Source organism: Silene latifolia, unplaced genomic scaffold (genome assembly GCF_048544455.1).
Source record: "Silene latifolia isolate original U9 population unplaced genomic scaffold, ASM4854445v1 scaffold_122, whole genome shotgun sequence".
NCBI lineage: Eukaryota > Viridiplantae > Streptophyta > Magnoliopsida > Caryophyllales > Caryophyllaceae > Silene > Silene latifolia.
In genome coordinates this window covers 420,338-428,506 of record NW_027413128.1, presented here as the reverse complement: position 1 = coordinate 428,506, position 8,169 = coordinate 420,338, and the positions used below count along the sequence as shown (strand labels likewise).

Below are 8,169 nucleotides of genomic sequence, written 5' to 3'. Positions count from 1 at the left end.
ACTAAGTTGAGCACCCAATTGAGTAATAGAGTCCACTTCATGCTTTCCTCCTCTAGTAGCCTTGCGAGGTCTACTATATTGTGAATTATGGACCGCCATTTCCTCAATCTTGTTCCAAGTTTGATTATCGTCAACTTCGGTGAACATACCATTTGATCCCATGTTGAGAATGTTTCTTGAGTCTTCATAAAGACCATTCCAAAATTGTTGTACCAAGAACCACTCGCTAAGTCCATGATGAGGACATGAGCGACAAGTTCCTTTGAATCGCTCCCAAGCTCATACAAAGATTCTTCTTCCCTTTGCTTAAAACCCGTAATTTGAGCTCTTAGCATGTTAGTCTTTTCCGGAGGGTAGAATTTTTTGTAGAAAGCTAGAGCCAACTTCTTCCAAGAGTCAATTCCAAGAGTAGCCTTATCAAGGCTCTTCAACCATTGTTTCGCGGTACCAATTAGAGAAAAAGGAAATAAGACCCATCGAATTTGGTCTTGAGTCACTCCGGTTTGTGAAATCGCATCACAATAGTCACAAAAAGTCTCCATGTGAGAATGAGGGTCTTCACTAGGCATCCCCCCAAATTGGCTTCTTTCGACTAATTGGTTAAATGCGGATTTTGCAATGAAATTTCCGGTTAAGTGTTGTGGTGTGGGAGTACCATTGGGTAGGTTCTCCTCGGTTGGTACGAAATGTGATGAAAACTTAGGCATTGTGGGTTGATTTTGTGTTGGGTTTTGTGTTGGGTTCTGCTTACCTTCTCTTGGAAAAGGGTTGATGAACTCAATAGTATTTGGTTGAATATCTACAACCTCACCAATACCTCTCAAATTATTTCTAACAAGTCTTCTATTGGTTGTCAAAGTCCTTTCAATTTCGTGATTAATGGGTAACAAGTTACCTTATGATCTTCTAGACATGCAAAATATCAAACAACTCGAATCAATTAGAACAAACCTTGAGAAGTTTTACTTCGCCAAGGCAAAGAAAGATACAACTAATAACAATCAAAGAAAATCAAATCAAGTTAACACCGTCCCCGGCAACGACGCCATTTTTGGTCGGTCCGCTTTGAGCTTAGATTTCGGTTACTTGTCGTTAAGAGCACCTAGACCAAAACAATATTTATAACTTCACAAACAACTCTACTATTAGTAAAGAGGCAAGTAAAGGTCGGATCCCAAGGGACGGGTATTGATGTAGGATTTTCGATTGCAAGTAGTGGTGTCTAGGGGTGTCACAATTTGGGTTGAGATAAGAAGATCACTAAACTAAATAATAATAAAAGTAAACAAGCAAGATGGCTAAAATGAGATTTAAACAATTGATTAAAAGCACTAGGGTGTCATGGGTTCATAGGGGATTCATGGGAATTGATCATACAAACATATTCTCAAATTATAAGCAAGCAATTATTGTTGTGATAGGATCGAGTTGGTTTATATCTTACAATCCTAGGAAGGTTTGGGTCCCGGAGCCGAATCGATTAGATTGTACAACACCTACAAGTCGACTTAATCCTCCCTACTCAACTATATGCATGGTCTAATGAGACTCGAGTTGGTTTATGTCTTACAAGTCTCAATGAAAAGGTAAGTGATGGGTGAAAAATGCAAGGATTCATAGGCTCGCATTTCATCAAACATAACATGTGCATAAGTTGAGATCACAACAAGCAAGCAAATAAATTATGTGAACATATTAGATTAAGCATGAATCATCCCCATGTTGGTTTCCTCTAATTCCCCATTAACCCTAGTTAAGGAAACTACTTACTCATTATCAAGTTTAACATGTTAACAAGGTTGTCAATCATATTAACAAAGCAAAACATGATGAACATGTAAGAAAGATTAACAATAATTAAAACAAGGATTAAGGGAATTATACCTAATGATGATTCCAAAATAATAAGCAAAGAATAATAGAAGCACTTAATGAATGATTGGAAGGTTGTCAATCCTCCAAATAAACCCAAATAATCTTCAATTACCCAAAATAAAGGATGAACAATAGAGAAATTAAGGAAATGAGATTTGTATTAAGACTTGATTAAAAGTTAATTACAAGATTAAAGGGAGATTAGAATAATATAAACTACACTAATGATTGATAAGAAGAACATGATAATCTAATTAGACTAATGGGGTATTTATAGTAGGGATTAGGTGCACAAATTTGGGTTACTAAGGGCTTAAATGACGATTAAGTCCTTGAGGAATCGCTCCTCTCAAGAAAAGATGCGGGTCTTCTTTTAGCTAGTCTTTCAAAAATATGCGCATCTCGAATGGAGAATGAAGAGGACGTGTTGCACTGGATGACAATCCGGGCGTCCAAAAGGTCGGGACGAGCGGATTGTGTAGACGGTGGACGAGCGGGCTGGCAGCTTGGACAAGCGGATTGTGGAGCTTCTGGACGAGCGTCCCGATAGGTGAGACGCTCGGATCCTAGTCCAGCGTGCCATTTCTTCTTTTCTTCTTTTCTTCTTTTTTTCTTCCAACAATCCTCCGGGATTTTGTCGGAGATGCAAGGATCTTCTTCATCATTGCCCATCTACTACATTATGTACAAAGGTCTTCTAGTCTTGTCTTCTCTTTGATGCTTGGTCATTAGATTCGATCAATTTAGCTCTATTTTGCCATGAAAATGCAAGGTTTGCACTCCTCTCCTACCAAGGAAACAAAACCTCAAAGAATATGCAAAACAAAGGACCAAAGATAGTAAATGACCCAAATATGCACTAAAAAGCATAGGAACGATGCTAATTCGGGGACTAAATATGCTCAAATATTGATCACATCACCCTTCGGGAGTGTTAGTAAAGCCGACTTTAAAGCAGCGATAAACCACGTGGCTCAACATGTAAATTAGGTTATAATAAATCGGAATTCTGGGCTAAATTAGCATCTCCCATATTGCGGTGCAAGACGACAGCCAAATTGATACAAGTCCCATCTCATTTCCACGTAAATAACAGTTTAAAAACCGCAGGATACAATAGCTTAGATGACATATTGAATGTACGTAACTGATGTGGGAGCCTCCACACGAAAACCCCAGAAAAGACAGATGAAAACAACTAACGAAAAGTAGAATGACGCCAGTGGAAATGCATGATACTTGGCTAATTTACAAAATGCATCAACAACCATATTTAAGGCCATTTCCTTTTCCTGCAAAGAAAACAACATCAATCAGCATACATACCACATGACATCAGTATAATTTACATACCATAGACAAGCAAGTAAAATAACACTAAGCACAGATTCGGCATAAATGCCATTTGCAAACATATGAATACCTTCTCCGAACTAGACGAGCGAAACTCTTCCCAGAACCTCCTGAAGTTTAGTTCCAGCTTATGTTTGTCCCTGCAAATGACGAAATACAAACATGAGTTTACTAATAGACAGTACAAATTAACATAGTATCAATTCCCGATTATGAACAAGCATTGAATATGTCAGCTATCGCTTTCTCTTCTTTCCTAGCGTTGTATCAAATTCCTTGCTCACAAGATGATCTTTTTATTTTAGAGCCTCATATTGGTCAAGAGCCTTCAGATTTGGAGTTGTTCTATCAATATCTGATACAAGGACAACCATCTTGTGCTTAAAATCAATTTCCTGCTTTTCACGTTCAGATGGCTTCATATATTTCCACAATGATCTGTCCAGCTGACTAAAATCTAAAACTAGACCTTCGGATGAATCAATTTCCATTGGATTTGAAACTGTTGGAAGGTTTATTTGTTCTAAGTCACACTTCTCTAAAATCACTTGCTTTCTTGCGGTTAGATTTTCGATTTGCGTTTTCTGATAAAAGTAAGATGAACAAACTAAGGGCTCGTGAAACTAGTAATATCACAGTATATACAACTTCGACAAAGTTAACTACTAACCTTTGTATTTATTTGACGATTCTGCTTATCTAAGCTTGTCATACCATTCGAGATCTTCTTCATGATTTCTTGCTTTCCACGTTCACATGTTTCCTGCTTAGACTTCCACTCTAATAGCAACAGGGAATTTAATTGTCAAATTTTACAAATGATGTATGCCAGTTACCCATACCAGTTCAGCTCGGGTCATATTTTACATAGAACTATAATCCAATAAAGAAAACCAAAATAGCATACCTTAGGTGTCAAATTATGTAAATTTGTTGTTATTGACAGCACATCACGGTGGTAACACTGGAAAACTAGAACAGTCGATCAAAAAAGGCCGGAAGTGAACTATAAATTGAAGTGAAGATTCTGTAGAGTCCGGACTTACATCACGGAGTTGTAACTCGCTGAGTTTGCATGACGGGCCAGTAACTAGATTTCCACAGTTGCTTCTCCTCCACCTTAGTCTATACATGCCAAAATAATTAAAACGATGCCATTACGTTCTAAAAAATCAAACAGAATGATAGATAATTCAACGAGTTCATATCTATCTATAAATAATATACAAAGGCATGACATACATGTTCACTTAATCTGGCGTGGCAGCACAAGCTCACCCGTTCCCACATTCCCTCGTCTCCAGTCAACTTATAGGTTTTAGCCAAAAAAATGAAGATCTAAAAAAAAAGAAAAATGGAAATACAAAATCGTTTCAGTTTGCTCTTCATCTTCAATACACGTATTCAATTCAGTATTCAGCCATGATCTCAACTTTTCAAATCCCATGTGGAATTTGGCGATTGAGATTGTGTATTAATAGCACATAACTAAAGTCCATTGAATTTGTATTTGTAACTGATCAAGCAGAAATAAACTCACCCAAACAAACTAATCAAAATAGAAAACCCCCAATTTCACCTAACCCTAAAACAATTCTAGATCTACATTCAATTCATAATAACAAATTAATTACTACACAAAATTGTATGTAAACAACAATAATAAACCCTATTAAAAGAACTTACAACAAAAAAAATTAAGTAAAAACCATACCAATATGAAATTAAGAAATACATGAGTAGAAGAGAATGCGATGGCGGCACTGGGGTCGGCGGCGAGTCGTCAGTAGGTCAGCGGTAGGTCGGTGGTATGGTGTGGATTGTCTGAGGGAATGAAGGAGAGGGAGTGATAATTTCTTTTTCGAATGAATGAATGAATGGGGAACGGAATTGTGTGTTAACTTAAAATGGGAATGGTCAAATAAGTCGGTTTCGTAACATAACCGATGTATTTGATCAAATACATCGGTTTTTATGAGAACTGACGCATTATATACGTCAGTTTCTTCAAAGAACCGACGCAAAAAGCTTGTTTATAGGGCGAAAATGGATTCCCGCCAAAACTAAGTACTTTTTGTAGAACCGACGTAAATTGACTGACGCAATAGGTGTTTTTTCTACTAGTGAATGTACGTAATTTTTAAGTGAAATTTGTTAGGTAATTTGAATTGTTACATTGGTGAGTAATATGAATGTTGTGAAGGTGATTTAAATAAATGCCGAATCTCTTTTTATATAATTGACTGATAATTTACTATACATTGGTGATTAGTAATTAATTGTTATTAATGATAAACTGTTGGATGAGTAAATAGAATAGTTGCGCCAGATGAATATGACATGTATGGTGTATGGAATCGTGCAGTGTTAAAATTCGGTTAGTAAGGTAGAAGTAACAGTTGGTGTTAATGTGTTTTCTCGCGTGTGATACGTGGTTGATGACTTGGTAGGAAGTTGTATTTGATGATCATGTTTGCAGAGGTCGATGATTATGATGCGGGGTGGGCGTAAACAGATGGGTGTTATGAGGGAATGGTTGTGTTGTTCTTGTCGGGATGAGTTGGCGTCAGTTACCTTAGTTCTTCTTACACCTTGAGTTATGGGGGGACGATGAGCTGAACTTCGGGGACAAAGTTATTTTTAAGGGGGGATGACTGTAATACCTGCCCTGTTAGGGACCCGTTGACCTTCGTTGACTGACCTTTATTTATATATCTAGACCTTTGGAAACCTTACGAGTTAAATCTTGTGACATAGTAACCTTTGGGTTTGGGAAGCTTGATCTAGCAGGGGCCGGGGGCTACTCGATAGAGTAGCTTAGTGACTCGATCGAGTAGAGGTCACTCAATCGAGTAAGTCCCATACTCGATCGAGTAACAGGAGTTCAGCGGTAAGATATAAATCGTGGAATCGTGAAACCAAAATCATTTCATTTCATTTCACCTAAACCTAACTGTCGTCACATCTCCCTACTTCACCCATAGTCATCCTTTTGGAGCCTTTGTGAGTTGAGACACCATGGGGATGGGAAGCATGAGCCGGGTAGCGGTCTTGTCGCCAGAACGCTACGTATAGGTATGTCATCGCCATCAACGTCTTCTTTAGTTCTGATTATGGTTGTGGTAGTAGTAATAGGGTTGTCATACTGTTTGTGATAGGTGGTTATGGTGGTTGCTTGTCGTCTTATGGTCGTATACGGTATTGCTACGGATTGCAAAAGGTAGGTTTTCCTACTCAGTACTGCTGGTTGTCTAGTATGTCGACTGTATTGTTTACTTGAATTTGGTATGGTTGTTGGTAGTGTGGATTTGTTGTAATTGGTGGTTGTGTGTTTGTCTCTAGTTTGCGAGGTGTGTCCTCGGCTGAGTGGAGTCACTTTGGGGAGTGGCTTCACGCCCTTGATTCGCCCTTTGTGTAACCCGCCATAAAGGGGATGTGCACATTAAGGAACATGGGTTTGCGCTCAGTAATGATGAGCGGGGCTTAGGTGGTAACGTAGCGGTCGCCCACTGGCGGTGAGGATTACTGGTTGTGGCCGTAATCTGGCAGGACTGGACCTTCGGGCAGTTAGAGGAGTGTTGGTGATTGGAGGAGATGTTGGGTGTGTGTTTTTTGTCTCTAGATTTGTGTGTTCCTTCAGTTACTGACCTTGTGTGGTGTTGTTTGTATTTTCTTCTTGTGTTGTGTCTGTTGTGATCCATTATGGTGAGCAGTCGGTCTTAGCAGGTTGATATATGGAGTTAGCTGGGTGCTTTGGAGGAACGAGTCTACCACGAGTTATGGTAGAGATAGTATCAGGTAGTTGCTTGATGTCATCAGTTGTATCCTTTATTTTGTTGAGTAACTTATAATAAACTTAATTGTTCTTTTATTGACGTTTGATATTTACTATTCCTCGGACAACTGAGATGGTAACGCCCTTATCTGCGTGGGGAAGGTCTTGTCAAGGCTCCATTGTAAATGGGGGTGTTACATTAAGGAACGGCGATCATGATACCTTATGAGCTAACTCGGGATGGGTCACCAATTGACGGTGGACTCCCGAACCTCTTATTTTATTGCAGGGATCCCGCCAATTGAATTTTGTTGAGAATTTCGAACCCAACGGAATCACCCGACCGGGTACGAGCATTAACTCGGTCGAGTAAACAGTCACTCAACCGAGTGGTCCCTTCACTTGACCGAGTGGACAAAATCCAGGAGATAGCACATTTCTGGAAAATCGTCACACGACCGAGTAGGCTGTCTACTCGACCGAGCAGACTCGGCACTCGACCGAGTGGATTTAGACGGGTTTGGTTACTCGACTAAAAGCCCCTATCTTACTCACCTTTCATTCTTATCTTCATATCTTCATCTCTTTCCTCACTAAAACCTAACCAAAACCTCCATTGTTGCTTTATTTTGCTTGAAACTCATCCTATTACTCCACTTTTCTTCACCCAGTTCCATTAATTTGACAAGGTAAGCTTATTCATTCTCTTTCATCTTTCCCCAATTGGATTTTTCTTTTGATCTACATCAATTTGTTTGAGTTTTGGTAATTAATAATATGTTTTTGTTTAATTCATGATAGTAGTAGACTTTTTAAACCATTATTGTTGATAAAAATGAAATTTTTGTAATGAAATTTTGTCCACCATTGATGAACTCGAAAATGTTGTTCTTCAGTCAATAATGGGATTTTTGTGCTTATTGTTGGGTTTAATTGGACAACAAGGGCTTAACCTTTGTTGTCATTGATGGATCTTTTTTGGTAGCACTACGCCAAATAATAGGATCAACAATGGTTAGATTCGGTGATATACCCTTGTAATACAAAACACGGAACCGTTATTACACCGATCGTTGTTATTATGTGACAACGGTTGCTAAAAAGACGGAACCGTTATAAAATGTAAATAACGGGTTAAAGTAACCGTAATATAATATTAAGAACGG

At 38.6% G+C, this 8,169-nt stretch overlaps 1 non-coding gene across 1 annotated transcript; it reads left to right on the top strand.

Moving 5' to 3' along the window:
- Nucleotides 1–229: 229 nt before the first annotated feature.
- Nucleotides 230–335, top strand: LOC141637610 (small nucleolar RNA R71). Its single transcript, XR_012541819.1, has one exon. It is a non-coding gene; the product is annotated as a small nucleolar RNA R71 (small nucleolar RNA).
- The last annotated feature ends 7,834 nt before the right edge of the window (nt 336–8,169 follow it).